This window comes from Cavia porcellus, unplaced genomic scaffold, assembly GCF_034190915.1.
Source record: "Cavia porcellus strain 051 isolate PalLab524CR breed Dunkin Hartley unplaced genomic scaffold, mCavPor4.1 scaffold_10, whole genome shotgun sequence".
Lineage (NCBI taxonomy): Eukaryota > Metazoa > Chordata > Mammalia > Rodentia > Caviidae > Cavia > Cavia porcellus.
The window spans coordinates 41,242,988-41,265,909 of NW_026947493.1; the positions used below are offsets into that span (position 1 = coordinate 41,242,988).

Genomic DNA, 22,922 nt, shown 5'->3' on the forward strand with positions numbered 1-22,922 from the left:
AAAGTTGCAGGAGATAGATATCTAACTGAAGATGTCAGTGTCAATTTGCCATATCAAGTACTGAAATAGTTGAATTTTTCATTGAGAAATACTGAGCATGGATCACAAGTGAGATTTGGTGAAGAGAGAGGAAAAGCCATTAGATGGTGGGTAGCTTCAAGAAGTTATCTATCAGAGAAGGGGTTGTTTCAGACTTTCTGAATAACAAAGGATTGGGCTGGGAATTTAGCTCAGTGGTATAAGCACCTGCCCACCAAGCATGAGATTGTGATTTCGATCCCCGGTACCAAAAAAAAAAAAAAAAAGAAAGTAAGAACAATATAACAACAACAACAACAACAAAATAAAGTAAGTCTAATTTTCTTATTAATGGAATATTTTTCCTGCTAGACTCATGGTCTTTCTCCTTTACTGAGGCTAAATGAAAATTTCTAAATTGGTGCTCTTTCAGAATCGCCATTGTTCACTTTTCTCTAAAGATCATTATGGTAGATTGTATTTTTCACAGGTAGAAAAAAATCTATCTCATGTGCTGCTCTTAACAGTGCGTCATTAAAAGGTAGTCTGTATCTATCTCCTACTGGCATAATGCTTGGGACTACTCTATTAGAATATATCAGAATGGACACAATGCTGGTCTCATACATAGCTTTTTGTGGAATTAAAAGTTTCTACTTCTTGTCTCTTGGAACATTCACTTTTAGGTTGGCCAGAACATGGCTATCATGGATGTTGAGCTGCAGAGTCCATTGGCTTCCAACCAAAATCACTGTCAGTTATTACTTCCATGGATGAGTCACCTTCTATGCCCTGCCCCATACGGTAGCCCCAGCTTCTTTATGACTATGCATCTTCTGTGAGGCCCCAACCAAGAACTATCTGGCTGAAGGCAGTTAAGTCAAATAACTTGGAGGCATTGGTCACTAAGCTTGAGGAGGGCATATTATGCAGAATAGATTCTAGAAAAAACTATTTGCTGTCTCTCAATCCATGTTTTGTTTCACCTAAGTTAGGATATTAAGTGAATTTACTTTGTATTCAGTCATTCTTTGATTATCTTCCCAAGTTCTCCTTATTAATGTATACATGACTACTTATATATATGGCTACTGGGTATCATGTAATCTTCTAGAAGTGACAAATTCTCTTTATTCATAGATCTTATATCTTAGTGGAGAAGACAGACAATTAGCAAGATAAATAATTTATAACAGCAAAGAAAAAAAGTAAAATATACAATGTTGAAAAATGAATAGTATATATACTTAAATAAGACTCTTCTGAAATACTTTGCACAGGAGTGATGTAATTATGCTTATATTTAATAGAATTATTTTGAGTATTATTTTAGAACAGATCATGAAGGAGACGATCTGGGGCACCAATGAGAAAATTATTACATTGATCTAAGTAAAAGATAATACTGATACTAAACTAGTGTGGCATTTGATGAGTATCAGGAGCCTGGGAATTGTTCCATTTATAACTAATATGTTAAACTATAACTATTTTATAGATTTTTCCAAAGAATGTGAGAATTGTGATTAAAATTAAAAGGACTTTGTTACTCTCAGCACATGTTTGCATTGGTTACACTTGTCCTGAAATGCACTTTGAAGGAAATAGAGATACATGAACGCAGCATCATGGTTAGTGATACAGCTGAGGAAGACTAAGCTTAAGAAATTTATTCTTTTTTATAGTAGTACAAGAAAGCAACTCTACTATGTGTGCTGGAGGGTGACATTGCTCCATCTCTTGAGGTTACGCACTGCAAATATGATCCCAAGAAATGTCTTGAGTGAAAAGTGGTCAGACCCTTATATTCTTGGCCCACCTGGGGCCTCAGACAGTTTGCCTGGAAGGTTGAAATGAGAAGTGGTCAAATTTCATGTATGATTTTTCCAGGTGCTTTTACTGTGAGACTTTTTTCTGACTAATTCAAATTTTCATTAGTTTAATTTCCTTGAGTTGAATTTTAACTGAAAGTATTGGGACTTCTTTGTATTAAACCCCATTGTACTATATATATTCCATCCTACCAAACTCTAAGCTTCAAAGTATATATGCAAGGTATAACATGCTTGAAGATTCTCAGGTAAAATAATAAACCAAACATCTTAATATTTTACCACACCTCAAGAATTTGCCAGCTCTTTAGATAATGCACTATGTATCTATATAATACAGTTTACAAAAATTTGAGTGTTGATTAAAGTTTTCTCTAAAATAAACAATACTTTCTCCTGTAATATGTACTAATTTTATCATCTACTTCTTAAAGATAACCATCTTTACACTACATTTTGTATTTGTGCAAATTTACATTTTTTAGCCTCATCAGAGATAAAATAATATTTTAAAAAACCAAATGTATTACGTAAGGCTTGCATTGCTGGGAACAATATGTACTTTACCAAAGAACCAAATGCATAAACATGTTACATAATGAATTTCTCTTCTTTATAATTAAAATAATATTCTAGTAACTACATGAAATATTTCAGTAGGCCAAGATATTTCTGAATTTTCTAATTGAGTTTTCAATTTGGGTAGGTTTTTTAGTTCTTTAGAGTACATCCTAATCAATAAAGAATAATTAAAATGTAAATGGCTGGAGTGTGATCTGTAGAAAGTTTAATTAGTATGATCTACTGAAATGTACTAATAAAGCATTCTTTCATGTTGTAGCTCTCAACACTCACTATAGTTATGAATTACTCAGTATTTAGAATACAAAATAAAGAATACCAATGTCCAGGTTCTAGTTCTGGAAAATCAGATACAACTGGATGGATTTAAGCATTAGTGTTTTCTGAAAAGCACTGTAGGTGAGTACAGTACAAGTACTGATATATGTACTGAATTTGAAAAGATCATTGCTCCAAATTCAGTTGGTGGGCCTCAGAATATAATGTCATTAGATATAGAATAGATTCACACAGAATAAATTCTAATACTGGAAATCATTTGTCATAGAGAAGTTGTTCTCAAATATTCTACTATAGAACTTTAGAACTTTAGTACAATTTTCCTTATTTCCCTTTCTTTCTGCATGCTCCAAAACATACAAATTTGAAACAAAAATAAAAACAGCAACCAAATAAAAACCCAATACAAGACTTCTGTCTCTGCAAATTATAGAATCTTCCTATGTTAATAGTGACTCCCAGAGTTGAGCAGGCTCAGGTTCTGCACCACTTCTGACATAACTAAAATTGCTCCCAACCTACTTGTCAGTCCCTTGACTTAAAGAAATCCAATGCCAACTCCATGATTTCTGGAAATTCTCCTAGTACCTTCAGTTTTCTGGCTCACTTTGCCTCTGTCTGTAACATGTAAGTTGTATCCTGAAACTAGTCCTTTGGCTTTCACACCCATTATACAATCCCTTCTACAGAATATCTCTGAATTTTATTACAGAGTACTGACCATGCTGGCCACAAGAGGAAGGGGTGAGCAGTTTCACTCTGAGGAAAATTACTAATTGTTCCTCAGTATACATTATGCCTTCCCTTTAGGAAATCATCACTGTGTTCTTGCCCCACTTTAAAGAATCTCTTGGCTTGGCAAAATAATTCTATTCTTAAAGGAAATTCTGATGTTAGCTATTATGACAATATAAACCATATTGAATTCTTTGAACAAACATTGGTGTATGTCATACTTTTATAAATAAATATTTTCCTCTGTTTAAAATATTTTGCAAGGATAAAATCTTGTTTTTCTCTTTAACTCTAATTTCCAAAATGTGAAACCAAATTATCTGCTGAAATTAAAAACCATAGAATTTGACTGACTATATAAAAGCCATTTAAAATTCTTTGCTTTTTATTTTCATTTTAGCATAAAATAAATTAAGATTGATGCAGTCAGTGTTGACTTTGTGGCAAGACCAACTCTGTAGTCTGGTACCATGTAGAAACATCATTAAGCTTCATATTTTCTGTTTCGTGATTGTTTTGGTTCTTTTAAGACTGAAATTTTATAACTATTTGAGTAAGCTAGCTATTCAATAATGAACGAATTGAGTACTCTGATAAATACAGATTGTTTTATCTGAAAGATTTTATTTATGTCATAAACTGTAAACTAAGTTTGAAGAATTTAAACATAGAAAGCTGTGACTGTGGGTGTATCATTTTTTTTAAACTCAGTCTTCTGTCAGTAAGAGGAACACTCAGCTAAAGCCATGGCTTTTAAATCTAAACAAGTTAGGCTGGAGGTTTACAGGAAGCAACCTAGGGCTTTGAAGGTTGAGTGGAGAGTAAAGATGGTGTTGATGTATATATTTTAAATGTAGGTTCAGAAACTGGATCTCTAAGGATCAAATTTGAGTTACTATCTGTGCTGCTTAACACCAGTGTGATATTGGGCTACTTGCTCAACATATTTGACCTCCAGTTGGAATAAAGATCTATAAAAAGAGGATAATGATTATTTCTGCCTCATAGGGGCATTATGATGATTAAGTTAATATACGTGGGGTACTCAGTGTGTTGTAAGAGCTAAATGAATGTTAGCTATTCTCATTAAGAAACTTCACTGACAGGGTTGATGCAAACTGAAATTTCAGTTTATGCAGGCAGAGTCTGATACATAATATCTCATCACCTCTGTAACTAGTAATGCCAATTTATAAAAGTGACACATTCTATTATCCTAGACCTGAAATGAAATCTCCTTTGTCATAGAAAATTTTCTCCTGCCCATACTTTTTTTTCTAACAGATTCACCTATTTTAAAAAGAGTGAGAATTTTTAAGAAGACATCTGTTTGTTATACTTGTTATATATGTCTTCATACTCACAGTGTGTATACTTTTGTTTTCTAGACACAAATACAGCAAATAATATTGTAGTCACATTTTACTCTGCATTAAGCATCTGGTGTCAACTGAAGAGACAAGGAAAATGTGATTGTACTGTCACAGTTAATAATTCAGAAATATTAATCAGCTCTTATAATCATCTATAGAGTATCATGCATAATTGGCCCTTGTGAGTTTTTCTCCCTTGTGTCACTTAGTGAATTTTGCAGCTAGCATTTTAACCAAACCAAATATTAGATTTATTTGTGTGCATGATGCTTACTTACCCCTAATACTGCTTTGTAAAAGTTAGTTTTAAACTTTAGAGAAAAAGCTTAACACCATCCTTACTGTTTAAAATCAGTTCTAACATTCAGCTTCTGAGTGTTGCATTTTGTGTTCTACAAAGTGATTTTCTTTATTTTTCAGAATTGCACTAACTTCTACTGTACTGTCACATTTTACTATGCATTAAGCATCTGGTATCAATAGAGCACACAACACAGAAGCAGGATTATGCTGTCAGCCTTAATAATTCAGAAATATTAACCAGCTCTCCTAATTATCAGATCTTCACATGGAACTGGTCCTTGATGTACATTTTATACTTCTGGGTAACTCTCTGCATACCAGTATAAGATAATAGAGTTTAATCTTTCATGTAACTAGCAGAGTTAATTTGGCTAAATGAAATCAGTTCATCAGATAGTAGTTCCTTGCTATCCAAACCTTCAAAAATTAGTTAAACACACACACTTGCAAACATGTGTATACACTCTACCAAATAGCTCTTTTAAAACACACAGCATACTTACTGCACAAAGCAACAGATGAAAGAAGCTATTTTGGCTTAAGCAAAGCTATTTTGCCTTAAGCAAACTTGAGAAAGTAGGCAAGTAAGCCGTGTTGTAACTCTTGCCTGTGAAGTTAATATCGAGAGCTCTGGATTACTGAGAACATCAGTTTGAAACCTTTCACCTCTGTTTGTAATTAAAATAGATTTGTCATATACAGTGACTGTTTACCTGCTGTACTGCAGTGCTATGCAAATCTGCTTCATCCTAAATCTCTTTGTGTGTAGTTCATACAATATGTCACCACCAGTGGAGGCCCAGTGTGTGGGGTCCTGAACTGAGCCTGTGAACCCTAGACAGAGGTTCTCCTTGTCATGAGACCCATACCTGAGCATTTCAAATTGAAAGACATCTACTGAGCTGATACTAGGCAAATATCTTGAACACTTTAATACTTTATATTAACATTTTTCATCTTCTTACTGCTTCTTATTTTCTTCTGTTGCCCTCAGATGCTTTTTTTTTTTTTTTTTTTTGGGCATGTTCAATATATCTGAGAGGAGCAGCTCTTTATCTCTGTTAATTTTGTGCTATTTCTGTGAAACAACACTTTGAAACAATACAACAAACTTTCTAAACACAAATGCTAGGTAGAGTAGTCAGCTTAAAATATAGTACATCTACTATAAATCAACAATTTCATCTGCTTTTTCTTTCTAGTTTTGTAACAGTAAGAAAAATCAGTAAGGTAGACTAAAGTACTATTTATAGGTGCAGATTGATGGATACTAAGATGACTTTTTGGAGGACTGCTCAAAGTTTAATTTACTTATATACAAATGAATTTCTAAGAAGTAATTGTATACAGTTGTTCTCAATCTTGATTTATGTCAGAATTCTTTTTTAAAGTGCATCTTGCAAAATGAATATTCATACTAACTTGGGGAAAGCTAGAAGAAAAATGGACATACCTTTGTACAGTAATTTGAGGTTCCACAAAGGAAATGCCTCAGTGTATTTGGTAAAATATAGACTCACAGATAAATTTAGACAACTGGGTGAAATTGAGAAATAATTTTCAGATATTATAACATTTAAATTTTAAGAACTGATAGCTATAGTATTAGTAGAGGATATTAAGATAAGTATATAATCCCATCATGCGTCTCAATACCAGCTTCGATAAGCAAGGAAATTGAAAGGGTGTATGGATTTAAGAAGTTGATAATGATTTTTAAAGTTCTATATTCACAAAATCATAAAAATTAATTAAAAAGCTGTAGGTCACATTTCCTTTTTTAATTCAAATTTCTCTTTCTGAAGTAAGAAATCCATCTTGCTTGACCACAAGATTGCCCTAAAGGGAAAGCTGGGTGAGATTAGAAGAGAAAAGGGAACTCAGACCTTACCAAGTCTGTTTTTATATTTTTGGATCAAGAAGAATTTCAAACATATGCAGCAACAATCCACAGAATAGTACAACAAACTCCATGGTCTATAATGTGGCCATCTGACCATTAAAAATCCACCACCTGTTCTGTCTCCTCCTAGATGATTTTGAAGCGCATCTTATATATAAACTAATCTTTTCTGCAAATATTTTAGAATGGATCTCTCCAATATAGGGGTTTTTGAAAACATAACCTCAAAATTATTCCCACCTAGCAAATTAATAATGATTTCATATTATTAAATACCCAACAAAGTTCAAATTTTAAAAGATAATAGATGGGTCTTATGAAACAGAAAAAACAAATGCACCTTACAGTACAGAAAACATGCAAACATAATAGATAGATCTCTAAAAATGGAAAGGCCCAGCCTCTTTCCCATGGGTACCCAGTTAGCAGATTTTCTCCCTGATCTTAGGTGTTACCTTTTCTTCAAGTTGTGTGGCCACTGCCAGCAGGGAGACCCTTGACATAGCTCTCCATCAAAAGCCATTCTTAAAAGACAGGAAAGAGAAAATATTTTCCAACTTTATTTTCACATACTCAAAAGGCCAATTAATTTTTTCTCAGAACACCAGAACAGCCTGTTCTCAAAGGCTTTTATGTCATGCTTCAGTTAACTTGTCTGGCTTATGTCTATGTTATTCTTGGGATAAAGTTTACATGATGCTTGAGAAAGTGGATTTGAATCTTGACATCTTGCTATTTAAATGGATTTGGGAAGGTTACATCGTTTCTTGAGCTTTCATTTTGTTTTCTACAAAATGACCTTGGTAACATTTACCTTTCGGTTGTTATAAGAATTAAAATAAAATGTTATACAAAAGGAGGATGCCAAGAAAGGAAGAGGTTTCTGGACCCAGATGATGAATTGGTATGAAGATTGTCGCCTAACATTTTGGTAGATGATTCAGTCAATGGCAGTTATAATACTCATTAAACCAAACATAAGCACAAAATTTTAGCTGAGTGGCAGTTTGAATATGAACTTTAATTCTACATGTAAGAATAAAGGTACTTGTAATATTCATTAGTTTATTCAACAAATGTTCATCTTACTGGCTAACACTTTTCTAAATATTAAGTATATACCAAAGGGGGAAAAATACAAAGTATTCAAAATAAAAACACCAAGGCTCTACATTGTTATTGTTTTGGGCTCTTAGGTATAATTATTTATTTGTTGTTTTGTTTTTCCCTTTAATTCTGAAAAGATAAATGTACATGGAAAGGCTTATATATGCCTTAAACTTCACCTAAAGGGTTTATAATAATTGATTTTATTATATATGATAGTATGAACAACTACACTGAAGAAAATGAAACATCATGGTAACCACTGATGATTTCCTATCATTTAGGGTTTTTTTGTTTTGTTTTTGTTTTTAATCAGTACCAGGGGTCGAACTCACAACTGCCTATTTGCAAGGCAGGCACTTATGCCGCTGTGCTAAATCTCCAGCCCCTATCATTTAGTTTTGAAGTCCAATAATGCTTTTATTCTTCATTTGGATTGGTTTTAGTCTGTTTTCAATAATTTGATTTCAATGTGTATGAAGGTATGGGAAACTATTTTGAAGAAAACAGACATTATGGTAGCCATTATTGATTTCCTAATGTCTGATTTCTAAGGCTTTCATTCTTGTGTTTTGATTTTATTACTATTCTGATTTGTATTAACTTACTGCAGGTGAAGGTGTGGACAATTATTTCAAAGAAAACAAGGGACATTATGGTTGCCACTATTGATTTCCTGTTGTCTTCTTCTGAAATCCTGTGTTATTTGCATTTTTTTTGCTCTGATCTGCTTAGTTTTGTTTTAGTCTCTTTAAAATAAAAAAAAAAACACCAAGGCTGTGTTAAAAATATTGCCTATATTTTTGTTTGCAGATATAACTACTTCAGTCTCTGCCTTTGTATTGCTCTGTGTTCATGTGTGTTTTCAATCAACCAGAAGAAACCAGAAGTATTCATGGTGAAACAAGTTAAAGAGGCTGTCATAAAAACAATACTGATAAAAATGTGGGCCAGCGGTAGAGAAACTAGAAGAGCACACAGTGCAAGTGTCAGGAAGCCTCTTACAGTCCATAAGTCTAAGCATGGAGAAGAAGGTAGAGGCTTCTGGGCCAGAAGGAGAAGCTATATGATGATGGCTTCCTGACTTTTGGTGGAGTGGTTAAGGCAGACTAATAGTGACTTTTCATGGAGACCATCAGGGAATGAATTCTCACACTTCTCTTTCTCACCCTCTCAGTCACCTGCTTCTTTTGAATTAACCTGACCAAAAGCCAGAGTGCAACAGGCCAACTATCACCATACACAAATCTTTGCCTCTCCAGATGCAGAGTGAATGGATGACTTTACAATATATTGAGAGAATAAGGGTGATTTAAAAGCTTTTTTAAATTTGCATGTTTTAATTTTGTAAATTAAAGTTACTGACTTTAGTTCACATATATACAGTGTGTTTTGATCAAATCTACTTTCCTTTTATTTGCAGCACCCCATTTTCCTGCTTCCCTATTTCCAGTGAACAGTATTTAACACTTAGGTCAATTTTTTTAAAATTTCAAAAATAAGTGAATACTTATTTTTCTCTGTCTGACTGATTTCACTTTAAATAATACTCTCGTGTTCCATTCATTCTATTGCAACTAATAGGTTTCATTCTTCTTTATGGTTGAATAATTCTCCATTGTGTACACCACATTTTCTTTGTCTGTTAATATGTTGATAGGCACCTATGCTGATTCCATTTCTTAACTATTATGCGTGGTGCTATAGTAAATATACATACTTGTATTTCTTTGGTATGTTTATTTCACTTCCTTTGGATCAGAAGGATAATTCTGAGCGTGAGATGGAATGAATTTCTTATAAAGCCAAGAATTCTAGTGCAGTAAAATAAGATTGTTATAAATAAAGTGGACTATGTCATTACCCAGTAAACTCGAGAAGATATCTGAAGCCAAAAGGAAGTAGAAGATATGGTGCTCTCTCATGCACACACTCACACCCTTATAATGTTATGCTAGGGCACAACCCAGCTATACCACTTCTGGGCATATTCCCAGAAGAACTGAAAGTATCATACCACAGTGATATATGTGCACCTATGTTTATAGCAGCACAATTTGTAATAGCCAGATCTTGGAAACAACCTAAGTGTCCATCAACTGAAGAATGGATAAAAAGTTGTGGTATTAAAATACAATGGAGTACTACTCAGCTATAAAGAATGGTCACATTGAGACTTTTATAAATAAATGGACGCAGCTTGAGACCATATTCATGAGTGAAATAAATCAAACTCACTTGTATAAATACCAAATAGTTTCCCTATTGTAAGAAATCATAAGAAAACATAAAAGTATGTGGTAATCATGATTCCCAATCATATTGGTTTGAAGCCATATAATGTTTTCAGTCATTAATTGCAATGGTTTTAACCTGGGTTTTTCGATTTTACTATCTGTGATAGTACGAATAGCTATTTTGAAGAAAACAACACAACATAAAAGCTAGTGCTGATTTAATATCATCTTGTTTTGAAGTCCCGTCAAGCTGTGGTACATCTGTTTCCAATGGTTTTAACATGTTGTATCTTACTATATTTCAATATATGCAATAGTATAAACAAAATTCTTTATAGGCAAAGAGATAATATAGAAACTGTTGTTCGTTTTCTATTAGCTGGTTCTAAATAGCCTGTAATTTTTTCATTCTCTTGAATGGCTTCACACTGTCTTGATATGCTTGATGCTATAGCATACGAAGTTACACTCAATTCAAGGAAAGAGGCACTATGATGACTACTATTATGTTAGATTATCTGGTGGTGAAACACAGTGATGCTTAAATTGTTCGGTTCTGACCTGCGTTGTTATGTTACAATGTTCTCTTTTATCTCAACCCCCCCTTTTTTAAATTAATCTACTTTTTCTCACTTTTTAATTAAGGGAAAACTAAATTTAAAAATAGTGGGACATATTATAGTAACTTTTTTGTTTTCCTATTAACCTTATTTGAACCCCAGTATTGCTCTCCCCATCTTGTTCTGTCTGATTATTCTATATTCTATTTTCTTTGATAATATCACGTTTGAGGGTATAGGCAACCACTTTGAAGGCAATAAGATATACTATGATGCCCATTATGATTTGACTATTATCTTTTTTTGAAGTCCTGTAAGGTCTCCAGTGTAGATTTTATTGGTCTGGTTTTGTACTGTTTTGATCAACTCTATTATACCTGATGATATAGGCAACTCAATTTAAAAATAGCAAGAGGCACAATGGTAGCCACTTTTGATCACCTGGTATTCTATTTTTGCATCATGTACTATGCTCACCCTTCTGTTCTGACTCTGTTTTGCTTAGTTATGTTTGGTTTTATTCTCTTCAAAAAAAAAAGTAATAAGAACTGTGGGAGTAATAAAACCCAAAAAGTGTAATTGTTATTGTAAAAAAGAGAGGAAAGGAAGGTGGACTAAGGGATATAACCGCAGGTATATTTGAGTGTGTCGTATGGAAAACCGTATTACTGAGCTTTTGTTGGATCATTGAACGGAACTGTCTCCAATATCACTGTATGAATGTCCACTTTATATGCTTCAATTTTATAATTTGGACAACTGTTTCTAGGAAGACAATATGTAACCTAGTGATTTCTTACTGTATATTTTTTTCTTGAAATTCTGTATTACTTGTACCCTTTTACTGCTTTGTTTTTTTAATGTCCTTTTTTCTCTTTAAATAAAAATGAATGAATTTCAAAAAAATTTAAATTATAAATAATTTCCTATACAACATGCTTTTTAAAAACATACAGCTTCTAAATATAGGAAGTTACTCTATATAATGATTGTGTAAACATTTCACTTTTGGTCTTTCAGATAATTTTTTATTTTCCCATATATTGTAATATATATTACTCAATACAAGTAATTATGGCTATTGCTAATTATTTAATGATACTTGAGCAACTACTATATACTATTTACCAATGTAAAGGGTCAAACTAGCATAGTTTTTATAGTTGCACTCTAGTGGTAGAAACTTTAAACACCAGCCTCACTAGGGAAAATATAGACCTTCCTGCACTAAAATAAAATAACTACCTATCTAGGAGGTTGAGAGAGATAAGGGCCAAAATACTAACTCTTTACCTCTAGCATTTATTGTCCTCTATGGGTATTCACAAAGTTATGGTTTCTGCTTTATAGGCATCCATGTTCCTGCCCATAGCAATTCCATCCATTAGTCATTGGGCTACAGTGGGGAGTGTGTGGTACCTCCCTTTTGTCCAGTTGCCTTCCTTAGTAGGGAACTGGATGAGCAGGGCCAGCTATTCTGGCCCCTCTTGGCTGAGTCTGAGGGCAGTTGCATATTTCTTCCAGGAGATAGTGTTTGGAAACAAAGACCTAGGGTGAAATTTGGCTGAAGCTAGAGACCCAAGTGTTCCAGGGTAAATTTTATAGTGATAAACTTAAAGGCTTAGGGAAAAGGTGATAAGTTACAGAAGCAAATAGAAAAGGTGAGTTGTCTTGGAAAGTAGGAAAAACAATAGGTAGGGGCTGATTCTCAGGGCTGAGTTTGACCTAAGGAGCCCTAGACAGGAAGGCCTGATTGATGTTAGACTCTTCACATCCCATGGTCATCTCTCCCATGAGCTGCCTGTGAATAAAATTTAAGGTAGATGCCTTAACAGCCTTGCAAGACTTAATTATATTTTGGCCTCTCTTTTTGATTTTACTCTATAAATTCTGCTCTTGCTAATGTGTTCTGCCCTTCTGATTCTCCTCTAACCTGCCACTCTCTCCTTCCTCACAGGCTGAGCATTTGCTCTACCCATTGCCAGAAATTCCCTCTCTGTTGCTTTGCAGGGCTAGTTTCTTCTTACCCTCACATTATGACTTCTTAGATTTCAGATTAGCTTCCTCTAAATACTCTAGCTCATGTGTCATTTTTCCAAGTAGAACTTGTCATCTGAGGAAATTATGTTGCCTGTGGCCTACTTATTGGGCATCATTCCAGAATTTTAGCTACACTAAATAAGGAAATCAGAGTTTTCCAGTCCTGATCTTGCTTCAACTCTCAGGTACAGAAAGGCACCAACCCTTACTGGTCAGCAACCATCTCTAGGTGAATGAATATATGGTAAGTTTGCTGCTCAGGCCAGTGTTCTGGGATGGGGTTATTTTCTTTAGTCTTCTAAATTTATAGGTCTTGTGTGAAATGAGTCCTTTAATTATGTAAGCATGTCCTTTAGTGACATAAGCACAACATACATCCTTTTGTGAATGGTTCAGTTCATTTTATTTCCATAATAAATGGAAAACTATCTTTTTTCTTGACTATTGATTTTATATTTTAAAAATATCTCTATATTTAATGACTGTACACTAATTCAGAAGTCAAGATGGCTTCTAGACACACTATGTGCTTCAGATCTGCATTTTGGGTTGCTGTAATGTAGGTATAATCTTGAATGTCAATCATTGATTCATGAGCAAACTGTCAGTTTTAGATACTTAGGTAGTTTGAATATCTTTTCTCACTTTCCTAATCCATAGCAAGTAGGTCAGATAAGAAGTCAAAATAAAGAGACTTTAAAATACCCTGAGTTGATTGTATATCATGCTTTATTTTTCTTAGTCAAAAAAAGTAACACAAAGTTATTCTGAAAGTAGAAGCCCATGAGCACCCAGAATATCTATCATGTTGTTCACTTGCACATTTTATTTGACAGTTCTGTGCAGACATGTGTGCTTATAGATAGATAATTATTAGATAATATTTATCTCATTGACAAGTGTAGTAATTAGAAAAAGATTTTAGAAAAAATGTAACTCTAGAGAAATTTTTCAGCAACGTGAAATGAAATGGATTTTACCCCTCCTCTTCCCCCTGTCACCTTAATGTATAGTTGTTAACTGTCTTTAATTGTTAACCAGTTGAATTTCATGGAAAATATAATGAAACATATAAATGCAAAATGAGTACTTTTAACCAGGCAAGCATATCTCTAGTTTTTGAGGGACAATGGCTTTTGATGCAGTCACCAAGAGAGATGGAGTGTTTTGTTCATGCTTGTTCTTGCTGTACCTGTTTATATCATTCTCAGATCCATTGTACACCTGGATGACAGTGGTGGTTGCCGATGACATACCTAGGACTCTTTTCTATATTTCTCTTTTATATAGCTTTTTCTTTTTGAAAGATCCATGCAGATGTAACTGTAAAATCTTTATTCAAATGAGAGAGCTGAGAGCTCGGGAGAGCCCACCTGGAAAATCTACTCCCTTTTATATATTTTTCTTGCTTTTTTTATAGAAAGCTCATCAAGTTTATAGGCTAGGGAAGAATTAAATGAGATAAAAAACTAAAATTAGGGAAAACTGTAATAAAATAACAGTTGAGAAGAAAAGGTGAAATAAAAGTCTTGCAACAGTGTTCATTTCTTTATCGGGAATGGCCAATATTGAAAAAGTCTGTAACTCACCTTTAAAATAACTTCGTGGTGAGATATATTTATCTTAAATGTTTAGAAATTTTGCCTCAGTAACTATGGCACATATTTCTTGTTCCTAATGAAAAAGAATGAATAAAAAAACCTTTAGGGAAGCTACTGTGTTTATAATTTATAGAACAGGAAAGCTGGGATTTAGTGGCTTTTCTTTGCTTAACTATAGAATAACCTCACATGGCTGCCGCCATTCTGGAACCTCATATGGCCTGTGTCACCATTTTGGAGCATGTGCTCAGCAGCTTTCCTCTCTGAGCAAATTCTTTCACTTTTGCAGTTTTGAGCCTGCAAACAGTGGAGACTCTGTGCTTCCTGGGATGCCCAGAAGCCATCTTTCTTATCTCTCTGCTTCTCCTCAGCAATCCAAGTCTCAACTCTCTTTACAATCCACAGTTTTCCTGGAATTTTCCTTCTGGCCAAACTCACAGTATTGTAAATTGTCCTACTGGGCTCTTTGCTCTTGATTTTCAACATAAAGCTAGCTAAAAGCCCCAACAATGGCCATGCTACAGCCTCAACATTCCACTGCCTTGAAATTTCCTTTTCCAGATTAATCAGTCCATTGTCCTTAGTCTCAGTCCCAGGCAAAGTCTCTGGGCATGAGCAAAATGCGACAAACTTTCTGCTAAGCCATAACACATACAGTGGGGAGTCCAACAATCAATGCAGTCCTTCTTCCCAGGAGAAACCTCTTAAGCCTGGTCTTTACCATCAGGCTATCAGCCTTCTGTTCTCCTGAGCTCTCACCAGAATCTCCTCTACAAAACAGCGTAGGCTGCTCCAGCTCTGTGCATCAGGCAACATGTCTGAAGCTTTCCAAACTCTGCCCACACGCCATTTCCAAAGCCTCTCAAAAAACATGGTCAGGTATAGTCACAGAAATGACCCCACTCCTCAGTACCAAATTCTGTCTTAGTTACTTTTGACTTATTGCTGAGACAAAATACCTGATGACCAAAAATGGGAAAGGAAAAGTTTATTTCTTACGGTTTTTGGAGGTTTCAGTCCATACTCAGCTGCAAGGCAGGGTGGCATGGTGGGGTCACAGTTCCTGGTGGCTGCAAACAGTAAGCAGAAACCAGCAAGAGAGCATTTCTCTTCCATTACATCACATCTTGGCTCCACTCCTATGTGGGTGTAGCACTGACACCATCAATCCAAGCACTATACAATGTTACAGATGCATAATGTAAATGCATGAGGCTTGGGGGTCATCGACATAAACCATGACAACAAGATATATTGAAATAGAGGATTTTAAAAGTCATACACCTGAAATCTGTGAAAAGATAGCAAGTGAAATAAACAACTCCATGAGGATATAGAGGAAATCAAATTAGAAATAATTTCTCAGGTAAACACAGAAATAAAAACCTTAATAAAGGTTCTCAACATAGCTAGAGAAGAAATAGATTTTTTAAAAAGTACAGGAGCATGGAAAACCAATTGAAACCTTGAATGAACAATATAGAAAATAAGCAAAATCCATGAAATAACTCAAAGAGATATCCAAGAAACAAACAAAACAAATCTACTGAAAGCTGGCAAAACCATTAAAATGAAGCTGAGAATTGAATTTTGGACCTTGAGGATAGGATCACAATTGATGATCATGAAATGATAGAACTTTTAAAAATAAAGCCACATGAAATGATGATCCAGCAGCTTCAAGATGATACCAAGAGAAGCAATATAAGATTAGGCATCAGGGAAGATGCAGGAATAAGTGACATTGGTAAACTATTCACAGAAGTAATAGCAGAAAATTTCCCAAACATAGGTAAAAATTTAATAAGTGAGGCATTTAGAATGCCAAACAGTCACAACCAACATAATTATATATGCAGGCATATAATAATTAAGGCCCCAGATATACAGCATAAAAACAGAATGCTAAAAGTTGTAAGAGAAAAGACACAACTCACCTATCAAGGAAAGCCCATTAGAATCATGGCAGACTTTTCAGCACAAACCGTCAAGTCAAGATGAGCTGGGAGTGAGGTGTTTCAGGCCCTGAATAAAAAGAACTTTCAACCCAGATTGATGTACCCAGTAAAACTTTCTTTCAAATTTAATAGATAAACAAGATACTTCCATGACAAAGAACAACTGAAGAAATTCATATCCACCAAACCAACCATGGAAAGAATACTGAAAGACGTACTAAATAGAGATAAAAATGACCACAATCTGCTGAAGAAGAACAGAAAGAAACCACCAGTTAGGGCAAGCAATTAAACAAGGGGGAAAAGCAGAAAACCAACAACAGGAACATGACAAAGTTGAGCCAATATATATCAGTTATATCCACCAATGTAAACAGCTTTAATTCATCTATTAAAAGAAATACATTGACAGAATGGATCAAGAAAGAGATTCCTACAATACGCTATATAAAAGAAACACATCTGACTAAAAAGGAAACTCATAGATTAAAAGTCAAAGGATGGAAAACAGTATTCCATTCAACAAGAACCTAGAAAAAAGCAGGGGTAACTATTCTGATGGCAGACAATGTGACCTTCAAACTTAAAATGATCAAAAGAGATAAAGAAGGTCACTACATACTCACTAGTGGAAAAATTCCAGAGGAAGAGCTAACAACTATAAATATATATATATATATATATATATATATATATATATATATATATACCAAATACAGGAGCACCCAACTATATAAGACAAATACTAATGGACATGAAAAACAAATACATATGAACACAATTGTAACATGGGACACTAATACCCTATTGTCACAAAGAGATAGAACAACTAGACAAAAGTCAGCAAATAAATAATAGAACTGAATCAAACCTGAGAGCAAATGGACTTAGGAGATGTTTAGAGAGTGTTTCACCCAACCACATCAGAATATACATTCTTCTCAGCTGCATGTGGGAAATTCTCCAAAATAGACCATGTATTAACCCATAAAACATTCGTAAGTAAATGCAAAGGGATTGAAATTATCCCATACATATTATCTGACCACAGTGCACTGAAATTGGAAATTAGTGGCAACAGACATTGCAAAAGCTGCATAAGTTCATGGAAATTAAATAACAACCTGCTGAACAACCCGTGGGTTACGAATGAAATTAAAGAAGAAATAAAGCAATACCTACAATTCAGTGAAAATGCAGATACAATATACTGTAATCTCTGGGATGCAATGAAAGCAGTTAAGAGGCAAATATATAGCAATAAATTGTCATAACAAGAAAACAGCATGAGCACAAATAAACAACCTAATACTACATGTCACATTTATAGAAAAGGAAGAGCTAGTAAAACCCAAAATTCATAGAAGAGAAGAAATTTTAGAGATCAGAGCAGAAATGAATGCAATTGAAACTAAAAAAATACAATTAAGGAATCAAGAAGCTGGTTTTTTGAGAGAATAAACAAAATTGATAAACCTGTACTCAACCTTAGAAATAAAAACTCAAATTCTCACAAAATGGACTGAAAAAAGAAATTACTACAGGTCCCATGCAAATTCAAAAGATCATGAATACCTACTTTGAAAATCTCTATTTACATAGGGTGGAAAACACAGAAGAAATGGACAGATGTCTAGAAATATATGAATTTCCAAAGCTCAATCAATAAGATATAACAATTTTGAATAACCCAATGTCAGCTATTGAAATTGCAATAAAGTACCAAGAAAGAAAAGCCCAAGCCCTGAGGGATTCATGGCTGAATCTTACAAGAAATTTAGAGAAGAACTGACTCCAATATTCCTTAAACTCTTCAAAGAAATTAAAAGGGAATCAATCCTTTTTAACTCATTCCTGCAGGCAAGTATTACTCTAATAACAAAACCAGAGAAAGATCTAACCAAAAAAGGAGAACTATTGGCCAATTTCACTAATGAACATTGATGCAAAGATTCTCAATAAAATACTGGCAATAGAATGCAACAAATCATCAAGAAGATTATACATCATGACTAAGTGGGATTCATTGAAGGAATGCAGGGATGGTTTAACATATGCAAATCAATAAATGTAATACAGCACATCAACAGAGCCAAAAACAAAAACCACATGGTCATCTCAACAGATGCAGAAAAACCTTTTGATAAAGTCCAGCACTTGTCATATCAAGAAAACAAGGTTTTCATAAGATGAAAACCCCACAGAAACTCAGAATACATGATTGCTACCTCAATCTCACAAATGCCCTTTATGACAAGCCAACAACCAACATTATATTAAATGGACAAAAACTGAAAGCTTTTACTATAAAATCAGGAACAATCCCCAGCTTGTTTGGGACCCTCGAACCTTCCAGGTGCACTGGAACAGCTAGGCGGGTCTGAGGCATCTGCATCCGCCTCCCCATTCCAGCTGTGCTTGGAGAACTATGGAGTTCTAAGCAAGCAGGAGGGCACCCACTTTCCCTGGATCCCAGCTTGTTTGGGATTGTGGAGTTCTAAGCAAGAAGGCAAGCACCACCTGTTCCAGAGGCCCAGCAGGCTGGGGAGCTAGGTGCCAGAGTCCCAGGAGCTGAGGGCATAGAAATGAATTTCCAACAGACCTTGAGGAAGCTTTCAAATAACACTTGAAACACAGAAATATAGCAAAATGACAAAATGAAAGACCAAATTACAATCTCAAATCTCCAACCCATCCCAAGAAACATTAGGAGCAATGTATATAGAAGAAAATATGTGCCATACACCTCAAATATCAGACATAATACCAAGTGAAATAAACCAGCAACTACAGGAAGCTTTAAAGGAATTCAAACTAGAAATAATCTCCCAGGTAAAAGGAGAAATGATAAAAGAAATGAAAGAGATGCTGAATGTATCTAAAGAAAACACAGTTAAAAAATTGGAGGAACTAAACAAAAAGATAGAATCCCTAGATGAGCAATATAAGAAACAAACAGAATACATAAAGCAGATGCACATAGATATACAGGAAATTAAAAGCTCCACTGAAAGCTGTAAAAGCTGCCTCAATGAAAGTGAAGATAGAATTTCAGACCTTGAAGACAGGATTGCAGCTAGTGAACAGGAAAGGAAAGATCTTTTAAAAATAACAAAGAATCAGGAAATAACAATTCAACAACTGCAAGATGACGCAAAGAAAAACAACATAAGATTGATAGGGATTAATTAAAAAGAAGGGGATGACATAAAGGATGTCAAGAGGATATTTAGAGAAGTAATAGCTGAAAATTTCCCAAGCAAGAGATCGGAAATGGACATCAGGTTCAGTGAAGCCTATAGAACTCCAAAGAGTCATAACCAAAATAAAACTACACCCAGACATATAATAATCACCATCCCAGAAATCTAACACAAGGATAGATTATTAAAAACTGTCAGAGAGAAAAGGCAGATCACTTATAAAGGAAACCTATCAGAATCACAGCAGACGTCTCAGCACAAACAATAAAGTCAAGAAGAGCATGGAGTGAAGTATTCCAGATCCTAAAGGAAAATGATTTCCAACCTAGACAGATGTACCCTGCAAAACCATCCTTCAAAATCAATGGTGAAATAAGATAATTCCATGACAAAGAACAGCTGAAGACCTTCACGATCACCAAACCAACCCTGCAAAAAATACTGTAAGACAGTTTAGATACACAAAGGAGAAAACCACTAAGCAAAGCAGATAATTAAACAGAACAGAAAGATAAATATGCAACAGCAGAAAGATAACATGTCAACAATAAACCAACATATAACAGTTATAACTATCAATGTAAATGGTCTCAATGCACCAATTAAAAGAAACAGACTGGTGAAATGGATCAAGAAACAAAACCCAACCATATGCTGTTTACAGGAAACCCATCTAACCCAGAAGGATACTCACAGACTGAAAGTCAAAGGATGGAAAACAATACTTAATGACACAGGAACCAAAAAAAAAAAAAAAAATCAGGAGTAGCCATACTGTCTGCAAAAAATGTGAACTTTAAACCAGAAGAGACAAAGAAGGTCACTACATACTTGTTAGGGGAAAACTTCAAGAGGAAGAGATAACTATATTAAATATATATGCACCAAATTCCAGAGCACCCAGTTATATAAAACAAGAAGTAACAGAAATGAAATATCAAATTAGCAGTAACACAATTATAACAGGAGACCTTAACACACCATTGACACCAAGGGACAGATCAAACAGACAGAAAATCAGCAAAGAAATAACAGAACTGAATCTCACATATGAACAAATGGACTTGATAGACATATACAGAGTGTTCCATCCAACAACATCAGAATACACATTCTTCTCAGCAGTACATGGGTCATTCTCTAAAATAGACCATATATTAGCTCACAGAACATATTTAAATAAATGCAAAAGAGTTGAAATTATCCCTTGCATGCTATCGGATCATAGTGCTTTGAAGTTAGAAATTAATGATAACAGATACTGAAAAAATCCCACAAACACATGGAAACTGAATAATATACTCTTGAGTAATCAGTGGGTCACAGGGGAAATTAAAGAAGAAATTAAACAATACCTACAAGCAAATGAAAATACAAATACAACTTACCGGAATCTGCGGGATGCAATGAAAGCCGTCTTCAGAGGAAAATTTACTGCACTGAGTTCCCACATCAGGAAAGCAAAGCAAATACAAATACATAACCTGATGCCACACATCAAACAGCTAGAAAAAGAAGAGCAAGTCAAGCCCAAAGCCAAAAGAAGAGAGGAAATTATAAAAATCAGAGCAGAAATCAATGCAGTAAAGACTAAGAAAATAATTCAAAGAATCAGTGAATCAAAGAGTTGGTTCTTTGAAAAAATAAATAAAATTGATAAACCCCTAACCAACTTTATTTTAAAAAGGGAAGAAAAAAGCTCAAATTCATGCAATAAGAAATGAAAAAAGTGAAATCACTACAGATTCTATAGAAATACAGAAGATTATCAACACCTATTTCAAAAACTTCTACTCTCAAAGGTTTGATAACACAGAAGAAGTAGACAGATTCTTAGAAACATATGAAGTACCAAAGCTAGGTCAAGAGGATGTAAAACTGCTGAATAACCCAATTTCTATCAATGAAATTGAAAATGTAATTAAGTCCCCACCTACAAAGAAGAGCCCAGGCCCAGATGGATTCACTGAAGAATTCTACAAGAAATACAAAGAAGACCTAATGCCAACACTCCTCAAACTATTCAATGAAATTGAAAGGGAAGCAATCCTTCCTAAGTCATTCCTGGAAGCAAATATTACTCTAGTACCAAAACCTGAGAAAGACCCAACTAAAAAATAGAACTATAGACCAATCTCCCTAATGAACACAGATGCAAAAATCATTAATAAAATATTGGTAAATAGGATGCAGCAAATCATCAAGAAGATTATACACCATGACCAAGTGGGATTTATCCCAGGCATACAGGGATGGTTCAACATACGTAAATCAATAAATGTTTTCCACCATATCAATAAGGCCAAAAGTAACAATCATATGATCATTTCTATAGATGCACAAAAAGCTTTCGATAAGGCCCAACATTCACTCATGATAAGAACTTTACAGAAAATTGGAATAGATGGTCTTTACCTCAATATAATAAAGGCCATCTATGACAAACCAAAGTCAGTATCATACTAAATGGCCAAAAATTGAAGGCCTTTACTTTAAAATCAGGCACAAGACAAGGATGTCCTTTATCACCATCCTATTTAATATAGTACTGGAAATACTAGCCAGAGCAATTAGACAAGAGAAAGAAATAAAAGGGGTAAAGATAGGAAAAGAAATTAAATTATCATTATTTACAAATGACATGATACTCTACATAGAAGACCCCCTAAACTCCATTGAAAGACTCTTAGATATAATAAATAAATTCAGTAATGTAGCTGGATACAAAATCAATACTGAAAAATCAGTAGCATTCCTATACACTAGCAACAAAGTCACAGAGAAATAAGAGAAGCCACACCCTTCACCTAACAACCAAAAAAATGAAATATTTAAGAATTACTCTTATGAAAGATGTGAAAGACCTATACAGGGAAAATTATAATACACTGAAAAAAAGAAATTGAAGAGGATCTCAGAAAGTGGAAAGACAACCCTTGCTCGTGGATAAAAAGAATAAATATTGTGAAAATGACCATTCTCCCAAAATTGTTATACAGATTCAATGCAATCCCAATAAAAATACTATCAACATACCTCATAGATCTAGAGAAATCACTCCTAAAATTCATCTGGAGTGAGAAGAGACCTAGAATAGCAAAGATAGTTCTAAGCAAAAAGGCCAGGCAAGAGGCATCACAATGCCTGATTTGAAGTTATACTACAAAGCAACCGTAGTAAAATCAACATGG

The 22,922-nt window shown here is 34.3% G+C and overlaps 1 long non-coding RNA gene across 2 annotated transcripts in view; it reads left to right on the forward strand.

Moving 5' to 3' along the window:
• Positions 1-22,922, forward strand: part of LOC134477887 (uncharacterized) — a 139,742-nt gene that overhangs the window by 43,839 nt on the left and 72,981 nt on the right. The window contains exon 5 of one of the 2 annotated variants that reach the window (XR_010050152.1): positions 8,946-11,929. The exons of the other annotated variant lie outside the window; for it this stretch is intronic. This is a non-coding gene — a long non-coding RNA (uncharacterized LOC134477887). Of the gene's footprint in view, positions 1-8,945; positions 11,930-22,922 lie in introns of those variants that run through there. 2 annotated transcript variants of the gene reach the window in all.